Raw genomic sequence first — 17,686 nt, 5'->3', positions numbered from 1 at the left:
ACAAAGCCATACGCTGCAGGGGGGAGGGTACACGGAAATGAGTAGTACGACCGGTGGAACCATCAACCGACTGGTATTCTTTAACTCAGGCTGGGTGGGGCCACTATAAAACAGGACAGGGAAGTGGATAATACAAAGACTGGGTGAGCTCGGGCCCCTAACTGTCTCCTCTACTTGTCCTCTCGGTTCTCGTAATCCGTTCGTGCCACTAATCTACTCCACTTGCTTAAATTGATTCCTAACTGAGTAACACTAAGAAATTTCAACTACTTTGATTGAAAAAGCACCCCAGTCATATCTGCCATACATTTTTCCAATATGATTCACAAAATAAGCACTTCATATGCCTATCTTTTTGACAAATAAATGATGACGTTAAAACGGATCATTTTTCAGATGTGTAGTTTTAGCTAGTATAATAAAGATGTGCCAAACGGAAGATTTAGGACAATCTCCATGGACAATCGCCCATGTAGAATCAAGTCAACTCAAAAGAGGGGAAACAAAATATCATTCTATTCCCACTTTCCTGGTATAGCCAGCCCACCTCTGCATGCTAGCAAAATTCTAACCAAAATTACAGATGCGACGCTCAACCAAGTCTTCTTATCGGTGACGTTATCGGACATCAAATCCTTGAAGAAAGATGGAGTGTTCAAACTGTGTGTTCAAACTGTTTGTTCAAACTGTGTGTTCAAACTGGAGTCAAGTGCTACCATTACCACAGTACAGTTACCACAGATAATCTGATCAGGTATTGACTATGGTAGGTTTTCATCAAGGGGTCACACCTGACCCTCTAAGTCTGTCCATAGCTGAGGAGTATCTCTGGAGGTATGTGAGTCACCCAGGAAACATCGTTACCAGACAGTGTTAGAACACAGTTGTACAATCCAGCACTGTCAGGTAAGATGGATCCTGAAAGCCATTTCAGTGGGAACCAAGCCATTTAATTTGAAACAAAACGGCCGCCAAGTTGAGGTAAAGTGTGCTAATGTAGCTAGCTAATGTCGTAAGTTGTGTGGTGTCTCACTGTAGTTAGCAGATGGCTATTATCATCATTACCAGGCAGTATTAGAGAGAGTGATTATATCCAATGCTGCCTCGTAAGATGGGGATGACCATCCAAACATGAATAGGAGACAAACAATGGGTCATAAAAGTTATTATTTTACAGATCGCATTAATAATATTTTCCTCTGAGCATTTTCCAATACATGTTTGTCTTGTATATATTAGTGTTGTGATATCTCCTGATTTTGACTGACAAAAAAACTTGATAAAGGCTAACCTTCCTTTGGTAGGTTTGTGTGTGGATAAGCCCCGCCTATGGGCATAATGGTGGCTTCAGGGACATTCCACTCTGAAAAGAGAGGGGTGTTCTAAACTGTTGACAACCCTAGCTGTGGATGCAAATGATCATTAGAAGGCCAGTCTATCACATCTCTGAAACTACATTTATATTTACCAGAAAGAAGGAGAAACATACAAAATCAAGTATACCCCCTTACCCAGGCACACATACAACTCGTCATCAATATCCATTACAACCCCACTTTAGTTAACTCAACTAATTTTGGCTTTGGGTGGACTTCACTACCTCAAACTCAAACTAGCAGTGATAAGTGTCGATATATCAACTAACCCTCAGGACCTGAACAACAGATGAAGTCGGGGAAACCACTTATTTGAAACTTGCCTCAAAACTAAAAATACAGCTTGTTGTACGGCAGACAGGGTCTTTGTTCTAGTAGGGGCTGTAGCTTAGGCTGGCTGTTACAGGAGAGTGGGCCACAGTGGCTGTTAATGATTGCCCAAACCTGTTCTGACTGGTCTGGTTCTATGGCACAGCAAGGCTGAGAGGGCTGCTTTTCTTAAAATGGATGCAACTTTTCCCTCATTCCGAACATCCATTCTAGACTAACCCCACTGCATTTTTCATAATCAAAACTGAAGTAACAAGGCTTTGGGGGGAGTTGTTCCGTATTCACATCGCATGTCACTGAAGATGTTAGCACAATTAGCACGTTGTTGCAACATGCTGTTTTGGCACCAAACTCTGCTAATTTTAATTTCAACAGTAATTTGATGAAACGTTGAAAACAAAGGGGGAAATGAATGCCTTGCTTTTTCCTGTTCCTCATTTATTTGTGTTTGTAATGTGATGAAAGCCTGGAGGAATGCTGGACTGACCTGAACTGTTCCTATGCAGTGTGTGCAGAAGGTCATTGAGACTGCCTTCGTTTACTGAATAACATGGGCGATTCACAGGTACTGTACACAGTGTGAAAATATCACACTCATTAGAATCCCATATGACGTAATGCTGCATGCTCATTATTTCTATTTATGTAAGATAAAGACTCAAATATAGTATGTTACATTATTCCTTAATTAGTCATTCTATTTACATTGCCACTTAAAATAATATTGACACAAGTCTGAATTAAAATTTAAATATGTATACATTTAGTCGACAATGAAAAGTGCCTACAAACTACTTGCATCGTGCTTTGTAAAAAAAAAATGCTATTAACTGTTAGAATATTTTTGAGACTTGGTACATTAAGTCAGCAATACTTATACCAATGAACTATTTGAATATATTTTAAACAGGAATCATTTTCTGTAAACCTGAAACAAAAATAGAATCAAGACAATCTTGTGTCCAGAGGGAAAGAATAAAGTGACTTCCAGTCATCCTGCCAGTGAGCTAAATGGAAGATCTTTAGTGAAGGAGAGAGAGTGAGAGAGCAGGAGAGAGGAGAGAAAGACAGAGCATAAGGGAGGGAAAAGCACAGGCAGCAAAGGGAGGTGGAGAATGAAAATGGAGAATGCACCTGTAACCTTACCGTTGTGAAAAGGAACCCAAAAGGAAAGAATGTAACAAAACAAAGTGATTAAAGGTGGGGGGAGGGGGGAGAAAATATCTTGAATTTCCAGAAACCAGAGCCTGTAAACACTTCAGCTTCTTCCCGGTCAGTCAGTCAGGCCCCATGAAATGAGAAAGCCAAGCAGACCTGCTCTCTGCAGCAGCCTCTATTTAGTTAATCATCAGCATTATAAACCAGGGCTGCAGGCCTGAGGAAGAGAGAGAGAGAAAGAGAGAGAGAGAGATTTGTGAGAAAGAATGAGTATTAAAGCTTTTGGAATGAAGAAGAAGACAATGGAAATAAAAGTTCAAGTCAAGTAGACCCTATAGTTTCAAGTATTACTGGAGTACTTGGCATCCTACCACCAACAAGTACTTGCTGTGCATTTCTTCTGTTATCTTTCCTTCTTTTAGCTTCGCTTAAGTTTTCTCCCTTTCTCCCTGGAACTCATCCCTGTTTTGGCTGAAGTTATTCCGTTGTTGGAGCTGTTGTTCATTTGGCATGGCGCTTATGGCTGCCCATGCTGTAGCCTTACTGAGTTGTGAGGGGTGATCAGGTAACTCTGCCCTCTCCGCTGGAATGTGACTCCACTGTGAAATGAACAACCTGATAGGTAAACCAGCCTGGCCCTTAATCAATAGTTGGCATTTTTGTGGAGAACATTGGCAGGGAAATACAAAACCTTATTTAAGGTTAAACCTTATCTCAACACAACTAATTAACCCTCCAGACTTTTGGAGAGAAAAGCTTTGTGGCTCGATTTGTCGCTTTTGTCACTTGTTCAATTCCCCTCTGCTAAATCACTGAATTCTATTCACTATTCTACTATTTTATCAGAGTTAAATATTTCAGTTTAGAACTATCACTGTTTCCTTTCCCTTTCAGTTTTAAATATTTCCTATGAGTGAGTGAAATTTACAAGACATTTGTTAAGCAAAAAAGGTTTGTAGACTCTCTCATGCATGGTTCCTTAATTCAGTAATCTATATTTCAGTTTGGTTGGTATAAATCTCACAAATATAGATTAGCATTTCCAATTTTCCTCACATTGATATTAAAGCTAGGAATAGATATATAATATTTCCATGCTTTGTCTGATTATATTTTCTTCCCTTAATATATTGTTAAATAGATTGCCTTTAACGTATAGTTAAATAAAGGTTAAATAAAAAAATATCCTTAAAACCCTACCAAGGTTTCACATATTTTTATAGCACCTATTGCCATTGATTTATCGAGGCACAAAGCAACAGCATTCCATCAAGATATAACGACTATAACGTTAATGGTTTAAACCGGTTATTGCACAAGCTGCATAGTCAGTCATACTGTACCTATTTAAATTGCCTGTTCTTCAGTTCACAAACTTAATGTTTTTTTTCCTGACCTCTCACCTTACTCTGTGATTGGCACTACAGTTTTCTCTCACCGAGAGGAAACACGCTAGTAAATTTGTTCTGAGTTTCACATGTCTGTTTTCTAAGCTGTAAAAAAACTATAAATGATATAAAAAATTCAACCACCATTTTGTATGGCCTGCCAATACAGCAAGTCACATACTATGGAAATTCTCTACAGACCAGTCGTGATATCTGTAATGCCCAAACCATAGCCATAATCTTTAAAAAGCTATAAGCAATTACAAATGACTCATTCATGTATGTGTAATAATTGCGCAAATGTCTCTCTCTCTCGCCACCAAACAAAATCTTCCACCTCACTCCTCACATTTTCCCTCCATTTATAAACAACCCCTTTATAATTCCATGAAATATGCAAAATATTAGTTAAATATTCTTGCCTACATAAAACATTCCAAAAACATAACTATCATCATGGCGATTTTATAATCCCAGAAGTCTAACAATATATAACAGTCCTTATTGACTTGCAATTGAAACCACACAGGAGAGTAAAATGGATGAGCAGACATTTTACGTTCAACATACATCCACTACATGAAGCCTCTTATTTCTCAGATCAAATATTAAGACAAACAGAGATTTATATTTAAAATCTCTATCTTTACATTCCAAAGGAAACAAGTTAGAACAAGCCTTGGTATTTTAGTCTCCTTTTCAAGACATGCAACATCCTAACAAAAGGCTGCGATGAGACTCTTATTCAACAGGTATCAGATATAAGTTATCAAAAGCCATTTTACATCAACAAGAAATGCTCCCATGCATTCTTTATAATTGTTTATCAGAAATAGATACATTATTTTAAATACATAATAACAATGTTTCTTTTGTGAAATAATCAAAACATTCAACATGATTTTTTCGTCAATTGATTATCATCAGCTTTTCTAGATGTAAAACTAGCATAATGTTACCATAACTGCTCAAATGTTCTTCCAAATGTGTATTGGAGGGAAAAAGCCGCTGTCTTTATATCCTTTGACAAGTCTGGCTGTTTGCCTCTACCTGCCCCAACTGGTCTTTCCAGTTTAGTAATGAACGTTTGGCTCTATTGTTCCCTCTTTTTCTTTCTCTTTAAATGGACTGGAATCTGATACGGTTTATGATATGCTTGCCATCGAAGCATGCATTTTCCTGTAACAGCACACAAATACCAACAACATTTGTTTGCTTGCCATCCACTTACTGGCCATTACACAAGTATACACACAACTGGGCTTCAGTGTACCTGTAAGCCGGTGCTGAACAAGGGCGATGACAAAGCAAATATATCACAAATAATGTCGGAGGAAATCGTACACTGATCAAAGAGAAAACAAAGAAAGAGATATCATGTTGGTGAGTTACCCTTTCCTTCCCAGGTGTGGTCAAGTGAGCCAGAAACCCATGACAAGAGCCATCATTGAGCGCTGGCTGCTGGCTGCTGGCTGCTGGCTGCTGGGACTGCTGGCTTCATATGCTTGTCTTCCTCTTCCCTCCTCTCACAGAGAGACTACCTCTATGATGGTCGCTTTGAAAAAGTCGTCAATCTCAGGCAAGAGAATTAGCTCGGCTTGACTAGACACTCAACGAGGAGGCAAAGAACTAACACCAAAAACCTAATCAACAGGTTTGACTCGGTTCAAGTTTCAAGGGAGCTTGCGGCGCCGCTACCTGGTTAAGCTCCTTAAGATGAGTCGACTGAATTTGTAAAGGGGCTAGGTTTACATGTACCCCCCCCCCCCACACACACGCACACAGGTGTAATTTTCAGGTTTCAGCCAATCCCCTAAGCCTTTGGTGCTCACAGGTGTGTCCCCTGCGCTGCAGTGGGCCAATCAGGTCTGAGACTAACCCCAGTCCCCCCCTCCAGTCCCACCTCACCAGTTCGACTGCCCCCATGTTTACGATGTCAGCCCAAGCTTCTGTTCTTCTGTTCCTATCACAACACAAACTGCACCACCATCATCCACGATGGGGCGGGGGGGGGTAGAGTCTACCTAAAATCCTCTGTAGAAAATCACATGACCTCTGGTTTACTTGTCAGCGTATATGAAATGGCTGTAACCTGAAATACCTGCTCTTTGCCCTTGTCTTTTTCAGTCTCTCTATTTTCTGTTCACACACCCATTCCAGCCTCTGTGGCTAACAAATAAAGCCCTACTGGTTTACAACCAGAACGACAGTTGAACAAAGTACCAGTAGGTAAAACAGACAGACAGAGAGACACATGCCGTTGGAGGTGAGCCAGGGAAGGCCATGGAAGGAGAAGGAGGGAGAGAGAGGGAGGGGGAGGTGACAGGAGCAGGATATGTTGGTCTATCAATCACTGGGGCTGATGGGGCTGAGGCTGAGCCCCGGAGGCATCAGGCCCTAATCCCTGGGCTGGGCTGGGCTGGGCTGGCTGGCTGGCTGTCTATTTGGCTGTGCTGGGCTGACTAGTGGGCAAGGCAGCCACTGTGGTCCTGGTGTAATTGACTGGATTAGCTTTGACAATACAAACAATGCCAGATTCAGATCCTGTTTCAGGGGAGCGGGCGTGGCACAGATTGCCGTGAAGCAGGCGAGAGGAGAGGTGATTGTTCGAATTGGCAGGCCACAGATATACATGGAGTGTACAACAGTTAAGGCTGTTGAGGGGAGGACTGCTCATAATAATGGCAGAATGGAGTGAATGGAATGGTATCAAACACATTCTTGTTTGATATGTTTGATACCATTCCATTCACTCCATTCCAGCCATTATTATGAGCCGTCCTCCCCTCAGCAGCCTCCACTGGTGAACAAAACATTAGGAACACTTTCCTATTATTGAGTTGCACCCCTCTTTTGCCCTCAGAAAAGCCTAAATTCGCCGGGAGATGGACTCTACAAGGTGTCGAAAGCATTCAATAGGGATGCTGGCCCATGTTGACTCCAATGCTTCCCACAGTTGTGTCTAGTTGGCTGGATGTTGTTTGGATTGTGGACCATACTTAATACACACGGGAAACTGTTGAGTGTGAAAAACCTTTTGACACACTCCAACCAGTGCGTCGGGCACTACATTACTCCCTTCAAAGGCACTTAAATCTTTAGTCTTGCCCATTCCCTTTCCCTTCATCCTCTGAATGGCACATATACACAATCCATACCTCAATTGTCTCAAGGCTTAAAAATCCTTCTTTAACCTGTCTCCTCCCCTTCATCTACATCGATTGAAGTGGGTTTAACAGGTGAAATCAATAAGGGGTCATAGCGGTCACCTGACTTCACCTGGTCAGTCTATGTCATGGAAAGAGCAGGTGTTTTGAGTAGAATTATGCAGGATCCATCTAATTTGAACATTTATTTAAAAATGTAACTAGGCAAGTCAGTTAAGAACAAATTCTTATTTTCAATGACAGCGGGTTAACTGCCTTGTTCAGGGGCAAAACAACAGACCTTTACCTTGTCCGCTCTGGGATTTGAACTTCCAACACTCTAACCACCTGCCGCCACTGAACATGATAGCAGTTGGAGACACAACCTGTCATAGAGTAGCAGTGGCCTTACATTTAACATTACATTTTAGTTAGCAGAGCGGCTTACAGGCAATGTATTCAACTAATATTAATAAAAACAACCACATACAGTGGTTGTGAGAGTGGAATAACTACTCAGGGAAGACTATGATATGTGTTTATTTTTCTGCATTTAGCAGACATGGGTAACAACTATGGGTGCACCAAAGCACCTAAGTGTTCAAGCACACAGAAAACATGCCTTGTGAAGGCATGTTTCCTTCCAAACAATACCTATTAGCTTTTCTGCTTCTCTCTAAAGTTGTTCCTGAGTGAAAGTTAGCCTTTTTCAAAGGGATTGGTGAGTAAATTGCCCTGGTCTGAAAGATTTGCTTTTTTTAGCATTTTCATTTGCATTTCAAATTAGGTTTAGAGTGAGGAGCTGGGGCACAACCTGAGTTCATTTGAGTACTGATGGGTATCAGGCTGGCCTGTCACGCGAGGGAGGATGTAAAGACATCCATCAACACTGGTCCAGCGTTAACTACAGCTTCACACACACACTAAACACACACTCATTCACAGACGCACCCACGCACGCACACACACACACACAACACACAAAACACACAGCACCACAATTCTGCTAAATGGGCTAGTGTTCATGCCATCATAGAGTGTGTGTGTTTTTGTATTACTTTGCATTTAGGCCCTGTTGTACCCACTTTCCCATTGTGTTTATCCAATTGTATCCACTTCTTATTGTCTGATTAGTCATTGTTGATTTTGTGAGGTCATTCATTTTAAATGTAATATAATTTGGTCAGTTTGTCTGTTTGTGGTCAGCTTGTGGACTTTTATGACCCCTCCTCCCAAATAGATCCCTGTAACCTTACGCCACTGGACACTAGTTAGACATTAGGTCAGCCCTAAGGACAGTATGTGAGTTATGATCACATTTAATTTTGTCATCACTCAGGTTTTACAATTTCACCAAGCTACCTACATGATTTTCCCCCTCTTACATCGTAAGCCAAGTCATAGTTTTGTCATTACTCGTCAGTACCATTAGGCTATTATGCTGAATCTGTTTGTTTTGTTTTATCCACCTGTCTTCATTTTGTCCTTCCGCTCAGTGACTGTGGGATAATTACAGAGGTTGACATTGTTTTACAGGAAATTAAAGGACTTAGCACAGGTGTGATGCTGAAAGAGCTCTCATTATCATGATCAGTGCTGAACCATTGATTTCTATGAAGTTTCTCACCAATTACCTTCTTGTCTTTGCACTACTCAAGAGTTCAGCTACCTCTGAGTTGACCAGAGATGAGCTATGAGTGGGAATGAATGACTAGGCCTACTACATAGATACATTTCATGTGACAGATTACCTTACCTCACTGTAACTCCATATTGTGATGTGTTCCTATATGAAAGAGGTTTATAAGTGATATGAGAGGAGTTGTGTGTGTGTGTGGAGCATTCACCTGGGGACTGCCACACACAAGCAGGCTAGCTACCACAGCCTTGCTCCAACTAGCTGCCATATACCACCAAGTAATTGGGCCCCAAGGATTGTGTGTGTGTGTGTGTGTGTGTGTGTGTGTGTGTGTGTGTGTGTGTGTGTGTGTGTGTGTGTGTGTGTGTGTGTGTGTGTGTCTCGGTCTCGGAGAGCCATCCCATAAGCCCCAATGGGGTTGTTGCCATAGGGACACAGAGAAAGAGGAGTCAGACGAACCAATTATTAAAGCACCTTTATTCCACAACACATCTGTTAGGCCAGCCCAGTGGTTTAATTTACTCAACACAATCAATAGTCCTCACCAGTGAAGAAAAGACACTTTCATGTGATCTTCAAGGCCTAAAGCTGAGAAGTTTTATAATGCACAAAATCCACTATGATGTTCGGCCTTAAAAAGGATACAATGCTGGAAGTCACTTACTGGCATTAGTCTCAAATTTAGGGCCTTAAAGTGACTTTTTTTGTTGGGAATGCAACAACGCTAATGTAAATGTATTGCACTAGTTAGCAGTGCATTCAAATGCATGGACACCAACACATAATTATTTTATGTGATTATTTTTATTCAACAGATTGTAATCTCTTTTACAAGAGAGACCTGTTCCATAAAGATAAAATTACAAACCCCACTACATTTTCAATCTTAATTTCTCATTTTGAGTTTTCCCCTATGTAAAGCACTTTGAACATAAGAAAAGAAGGCTTTTACAATCCATTGCTCATTATTATTATTATTTTGGACATTATGATCATTAATCTCTTTATATTTGAGCGAAGCCATCACATTCTCATCTGCACACATTAGCCCATGAAAGGCCCTGCTAGGTCTGACCGCCACAGCCCATCAAACACACCTGGCCAGTGGCTGCTCAGGGTCAAGTTTCAGTAATGAGGGGAAAGCCATGTGCGTGGCCCTGTGGAGTTTGTTTAGGAGATGAGGCTAAATGTTGACCTCCAGGTCTCCTTTTTCATTGTACTCCTGGTATAGAGCATGTCTGTTTGCATCGCCTGCTTCTCGGGCACATTGGGTATTGTGTCGTTTTGAAGAGGTTTGTGTGCTCTGGACACAACATATGGACTATTGCAGCGCACCGTCTTCAAACACACCTGTCTGTCTCTCCCATTCGAGAATCCTCTCCATTGTTTCTCACACAATACCAAAGCCAGTTATGAATTGTTCACACTAGGACAGTACATGCATATACATGACCAAATCATCTTAAAAGGGAATGGAAACACTTCAGGAAGTAAAGCTGAGCAAAAATATGTATTCTGTCAGATCTCTGTCCTATGTGAGGAAGGCGACACTATAGACATGTCATAGCAGTCAATAGCTGCCCCCATGGTGACAAGGATAGGCAGGGGCTGGAGAGACTAGACAACATGCTTCTGAGGCTGCAAACAGGGCTGAGGCACAATCACACCCTCACCGGAAACATACACAGATATATACTGATTACACCAAATATTAGAAACATCTTCCTAATATTGAGTTTCACCCCTCTTTTACCCTCAGAACAGCTTCAATTCATTGGGACATACACTCTACATGGTGTCGAAAGCGTTCTACAGGGATGCTGGCTCATGTTGACTCCAATGCTTCCCACAGTTGTGTCAAGTTTGCTGGAAATCTTTTGTGTGGTGGACCATTCTTGACACACACGGGAAACTGTTGAATGTTGAATGTGAAAAACCCAGCATTGTTGCAGTTCTTGACACAAACCGGTTCGCCTGGCACCTACTACCTTACCCCATTCAAAGACACTTAAATATGTTGTCTTGCCCATTCACTCTTTGAATGGCACACATACACAATCCATGTCTCAATTCTCTCAAGACTTAAAAATCCTTCTTTAACCTGTCTCCTCCCCTTCATCTACTCTGAGGTGGATTTAACAAGTGACATCAATAAGGGATCATGGCTTTCACCTGAATTCACCTGGTCAGTCTATGTCATGGAAAGAGCAGGTGTTCTTAATGAACATAGGTACTAGTAAAGGGACTCATAGTCTTCACTCAGTAGCTCAGATTTTCATTGGTAATTTCCCCTTTCTTGCCTGCTTTTAATTTGGTCTGACTCTTCTTGTATTAGGCTACAGGCCTAGTGAATGTCTGTCAGAAGACATTTAAGTTGGAAAAGCCAATTATTGTTATTATATCCCTTATTCTTATAATATTTTATAATTCCAGTTCAATTTTGATGACAATATCCATGAGAGGAATGTTGTATATAATGTTATGGTTATTACATTTACACGTTATTCACTTAGCAGACGCTCTAATACAGAGCAACTTACAGGAGCAATTATGATAGTATGATACCATCGGTCCTATTAGCCAATGTACAATCATTGGATAATAAAATGGACAAACTACAAGCATATATATCCTACCAACGGGACATTAAAAACTGTAATATCTTATGTTTCACCAAGTCGTGGCTGAACGACGACATGAATAACATACAGCTGGCTGGTTATACACTGTATTGGCAGGATATAACAGTAGCCTCTGGTAAGACAAGGAGTGGCGGTCTGTGTATATTTGTAAACAACAGCTGGTGCACGATATCGAAGGATGTCTTGAGGTTTTGCATTTACATTTACATTTAAGTCATTTAGCAGACGCTCTTATCCAGAGCGACTTACAAATTTGCTCCCTTGAGTTAGAGTATCTCATGATAAGCTGTAGACCACACTATTTACCAAGAGAGTTTCATCTATATTCTTCATAGCTGTCTATTTACCACCACAAACGGATGCTGGCACTAAGACCACACTCAATGAGGTGTATACGGCCATAAGCAAACAGGAAAACGCTCATCCAGAGGCGACTGTGTGATCACGCTCTCTGTAGCCAATGTGAGTAAGACCTTTAAACAGGTCAACATTCACAAGGCCACAGGGCCAGACAGATTACCAGAATGTGTACTCCGAGCATGTGCTGACCAACTGGCAAGTGTCTTCAACAACATTTTCAACCTCTCCGTGCCCGAGTCTGTAATACCAACATGTTTCAAGCAGACAAACATAGTCCCTGTGCCCAATAACACTAAAGTAACCTGCCGAAATGACTGCCGACCCGCAGCACTCACGTCTGTAGCCATGAAGTGCTTTGAAAGGCTGGTCATGGCTTACATCAACACCATTATGAAACCTAGACCCACCCAATTTGCATACCGCCCCAACAGATCCACAGATGATGCAATCTCTATTGCACTCCACAATGCCCTTTCCCACCTGGAAAAAAGGAACACCTATGTGAGAATGCTATTCATCGACTACCACTCAGTGTTCAACACCATAGTGCCCTCAAAACTCACCACTAAGCTAAGGACTCTGGGACCTAACACCTCCCTCTGCAAATGGATTCTGGACTTCCTGACGGGCCACCCCCAGGTGCTAAGGGTAGGTAACACCACACCCGCCAGACTGATCCTCAACATGGGAGCACCTCAGGGGTGCGTGCTCAGCCCTCTCCTGTACTCCCTGTTCACTCATGACTGCACGGCCAGACACGACTCCAACACCATCATTAAGTTTGCTAATGACACAACAGTGTTAGCCCTGATCACCGACAACGATGAGACAGGCTATAGGGGGAGGTCAGAGAACATACTATTAGCATTGCCACCCCCCTCTTTTATGCTGCTGCTACTCTCTGTTTATTATCTATGCATAGTCACTTTAACTCTACAAATATATGTACAGTTGAAGTCGGAGGTTTACATACACCTTAGCCAAATACATTTAAACTCAGTTTTTCACATTTCCTGACATTTAATCCTAGTAAAAATGCCCTGTATTAGGTCAGTTAGGATCACCACTTCCTTTAAGAATGTGAAATGTCAGAATAATAGTTGAGAGAATTATTTATTTCAGCTTTGATTTCTTTCACCACATTCCAAGTGGGTCAGAAGTTTACATACACTGAATTAGTATTTGGTAGCATTGCCTTTAACTAGTTTAGCTTGGGTCAAACATTTTGGGTAGCCTTCCATAAGCTTCCCACAATAAGTTGGGTGAATTTTGGCCCATTCCTCCTGACAGAGCTGGTGTAACTGAGTCAGGTTTGTATGTCTCTTTGCTCGCACACGCTTTTTCAGTTCCGCCCACAAATTCTGGGGCGGAACTAGGATAGGATTGAGGTCAGGGCTTTGTGATGGCCACTCCAATACCTTGACTTTGTTGTCCTTAAGCCATTTTGCCACAACTTTGGAAGTATGCTTAAGGTCATTGTCCATTTGGAAGACCCATTTGCAACCAAGCTTTAACTGACTGATGTCTTGAGATGCTTCAATATATCCACATAATCATGATGCCATCTATTTTGTGAACTACACCATTCCCTCCTACAGCTAAGCACCCCCACAACATGATGCTGCCACTCCCGTGCTGCATGGTTGGGATGGTGTTCTTCGGCTTGCAAGTATCCCCCTTTTTCCTCAAACATAATGATGGTCATTATGGCCAAACAGTTCTATTTTTGTTTTATCAGACCAGAGAACATTTCTCCAAAAAGTACCATCTTTGTCCGCATGTGCAGTTGCAAACCGTAGTCTGGCTTTTTTATGGCGGTTTTGGAGCAGTGGCTTCTTCCACTGAACAGCTGCATGGTCCCATGGTGTTTAAACTTGCGTACTATTGTTTGTACAGATGAACGTGGTGCCTTCAGGCGCTTGGAAATTGCTCCCAAGGATGAACCAGGCTTGAGGAGGTCTGCTACTTTTTTTCTGAGGTCTTGGCTGATTTCTTTTGATTTTCCCATGATGTCAAGCAAAGAGGCACTGAGTTTGAAGGTAGGCCTTGAAATACATCCACGGGTACACCTCCAGTTGACTCAAATGATGTCAATTAGCCTATCAGAAGCTTCTAAAGCCATGACATAATCTGGAACGTTCCAAGCTTTTTAAAGCCACAGTCAACTTAGTGTATGTGAACTTCTGACCCACTGGAATTGCCATACAGTGAATTATAAGTGAAATAATCTGTCTGTAAACAATTGTTGGAAAAATTACTTGTGTCATGCACAGAGTAGATGTCCTAACCAACTTGCCAAAACTATAGTTTGTTAACAAGAAATTTGTGGAGTGGTTGAAAAATGAGTTTTAATGACTCCAACCTAACTGAATGTAAACTTCCGACTTCAACTGTACATATTATCTCAATTATCTTGACTAACCGGTGCCCCGGCACATTATCTCTGTAACGATATCCCCTGTATATAGCCTCGCTAGTGTTATTTTACTGCTGCTCTTTAATTATTTTAGAATTTTTTCTTATTTTTTCTTTTTTACTTTTTACTTATCTATGTATTTTTTCTTAAAACTGCATAGTTGGTTAAGGGCTTGGAAGTAAGCAGTTCACTGCCTGTTGTATTCGGCGCATGTAACGAATACAATTTGATTTGATGTAACTTGCACTTAGTTTTCAGATTTGAATAAGAGATTGTATTCCCCTAACCTTATTCTTTCAATTAAGTTGTTGCTTTATTAGGGGCGGCAGGGTAGCCTAGTGGTTAGTTAACCCACTGTTCCTAGGCCATCATTGAAAATAAGAATTTGTTCTTAAGTGACTTGCCTAGTTAAATAAAGATAAAATATTGTGTATTTCTTTTCTTATCAAATGTAAGACTAAATGCCATTTGTAATATGTTTTGTTGCATATATGTGTTTAATATCCTATTCAGATAAGAAAGTACCTGATCACAGAACATGCCATAGAATTCTAGAAAAATACCACCATTCACTAAAATGTATTCTTTCAGATGATCAATCCTGACAAAATAAGGAGGACTCAATATTCTCTAAGTTTTTCTCTATTTTCATTAGGAAGTTGTTAATGGCAGTTGTTTGGGAAAAGAGCATATAAGATACACATTTTAACAGAATTACTTGAAGACTGGAGTTGGGAAATACTGCCATAGATATATCATATCGCATAAGCTAGAAACATGTATTTTTTAGAAATGTAACAGCAGGTCTAGATAATGATGCAAGATGTGTTTGTGATGAGAGGACCCTTGGGGAGCGGGGCTCATGTGAAGATACAGTCATCACTGGGCCCAAAGGGATTGGTTGCCAAGGAGGGGATCAGACCGCCATGGTACACCTATCTCCCTTCTTCGCCCTTCCATTGTGCTAAGAAGCCACCCGGAACATTCTAAAAATTAAATGCGATTTATAAAATGAACAAATATGATACCAAGATCAGCAGCATGATAAAAATATGAAATGTGAATATTGGGGTAAGAATAATCATGAACCTCAACTAACACTCTCAAAAAAGGTTGTATAGATACAATAATAAGCACAACTCAATGGTCAAATCTCATGTTATCATAAAATCCACTCACAAGGAACATAGATGTCACATACTGTATGTGGAACAACTTAAAAGCAGACCAATGTTCTGTTGCATATAGCCCTTCTGATCTTCAATAAAAGGCATCAGCCAGAGGGTACAGATTAATAAAACTGACTGCCTTAATGCCTAAGTACATTTCTGAATTGAAATGACGGGCGTGTTTGTTGCTGGCTGCACTGGGGACCCTTTGTTCTTCAATGAGGGGTGTAAAAAAACTGGTTCCTCTTTGTGTTCAGTGAGTAGCATGATTTACTTGAGCACAGTGTTAAAGTTCCCAATTAAAAGTGATTTACTGAGAAATACTGAGAGCCATCGTCAAAGAATGCATCTCACCTAAGCATTACAGTGAGTAGGGGGAGATCAAAATATTCAAAACGCTCCCTCGTGAACAAATACATTTGAGGAGAATGCATGGACACACACACACTGATAAATAAATGCTTATGTTTTTCTTTCATCACCTATTATATCTGGAACTTGAATGATCTAGACACTCTCTCAAGTTTAACATTATTCACATAGGCCCTCAGGTCAAGTAAATGATTGGCAGATTTAATTTATTTTCAATGATTCAGGAAGAAATTAGGAATCAAAGTCCACGGGCCTGCCTGCGTATCATCTGACTCCATCATATATACACTTTGGAGTCTGCAAGAGGGCTATACATTAACACATTTGTCAGTGTGTTAATAGAACAGGGGCTGTTGCTCAACCCTGGAAGCAGTTTTATGGCTTCACAAAACATTCAGTTTCGGCGCCACTCTGTCAACAAAGAGATCTCCAGTCACAGAGCTACTGAGTCCACTACGGCCTTTGCCCAATCAGAACGTAAGTAGACATAACACAGTCCCAAAAGAGCCTATCAGAGAACGGGAGTTAAGGAGACCAGCTATTCATAATTCACCCTGATGATGTCCTATGTTATGATATAGAGATAAACTTGGGCATAGGATCATGTAAATTACTGGTGCTACACTACATGTATGGCACAGATGCTATAGTATTTGTGTTGGTCATGTAGCCTGGTTAAGAGAGTTAAGTGGTATCTGATAAGAATATCTTTCAGGAAGACAGGTGTTAATTACTGTAGCTATCAAAGAGCACCCTGGTTTCACCTAAGAATTTCCACTCATACTTTGCGCGGACATCATTGAGGTTGGACGTATATGATGCAAACATCCAAAACTCAATTGTATCCAAACAAAATAACAAGTAAAATAGTATTGGCAAACACATATTTATGATCTAATTTTGATTATATTTAGAGATGCAAGCAAATTATTTTGAAGAGCTGAAAAGGAGGAGCTAACTCAACTTTACAAAACAATATGAAAATGCTTATTTATCTAAAATACCGGTATTTGGTACTGCTGCTGCAAGTAAATTAAACAGAAATTTGAAATGGCACCACAATCCATCGAGATACATTACCTTCAAACAACTAATTTTGCCTGAAATGGATTTCAACAAGTAATTTTGTTCTACTCATTATTAATTCTATGACAGTAAAATGCACGTGATTTATTATATTCTACTCCTCCAAAAAGTGCCTGTTTCCAGTCATAGTGACAGGTAGACACTCGGTAGGTGTGAGAACACCTACCTCATGATGAACGTGACATGTGCCGTGGAAGAGAAACAAATCCAGCAGTCTCCTGTTCAGGAAAACAAAGACGACACCACCGCGCACCACCCGGAAACAGCTCCCTCTGAAATGCTACTTCATACACCAACTTCAAACTATCCAAAAACTGCATGGACTTACTTAGCCGACTTGGTTACAGGAGCTAAGGCAGAGCTAAAGAAATAAGGCTTGGGGGGAAAAGAGATGTTGGTAGCTGTGATGTGTGTTGAGAAAAATGCATCAGTGTTATCACTGTGGGTTATGCAAGAATAGCTTGGTGTAAACCTTTGCCTGGTACAGCACTGGGCCCCAGCCTGCACGTGGCCATGGAATCCTACCCTGAAGAATTCCTAATTGCCCTTCCTGAACAGGAAGCTGTCGGAGCAGCCGGACTCACCCAGGGTCTCCTGCCTGGGT

The 17,686-nt window shown here is 40.9% G+C and overlaps 1 protein-coding gene across 2 annotated transcripts in view; it reads right to left on the bottom strand.

Moving 5' to 3' along the window:
* The window catches only part of LOC135504328 (probable pleckstrin homology domain-containing family N member 1), a 46,691-nt gene extending 29,225 nt beyond the window's left edge, over positions 1-17,466 (bottom strand). Inside the window, exon 1 of one of the 2 annotated variants that reach the window (XM_064922790.1) lies at positions 17,249-17,466. The gene's annotated coding sequence lies outside the window, so the exon portion shown is untranslated. Of the gene's footprint in view, positions 1-5,644; positions 5,963-17,248 lie in introns of those variants that run through there. The other variant, XM_064922789.1, reaches the window with a different exon arrangement.
* Positions 17,467-17,686: the final 220 nt, after the last annotated feature.

The sequence above is a fragment of the Oncorhynchus masou genome, chromosome 18, assembly GCF_036934945.1.
Source record: "Oncorhynchus masou masou isolate Uvic2021 chromosome 18, UVic_Omas_1.1, whole genome shotgun sequence".
NCBI lineage: Eukaryota > Metazoa > Chordata > Actinopteri > Salmoniformes > Salmonidae > Oncorhynchus > Oncorhynchus masou.
Note: the sequence above shows the minus strand (reverse complement) of the source record. Positions and strands in the feature narration are given on the sequence as shown.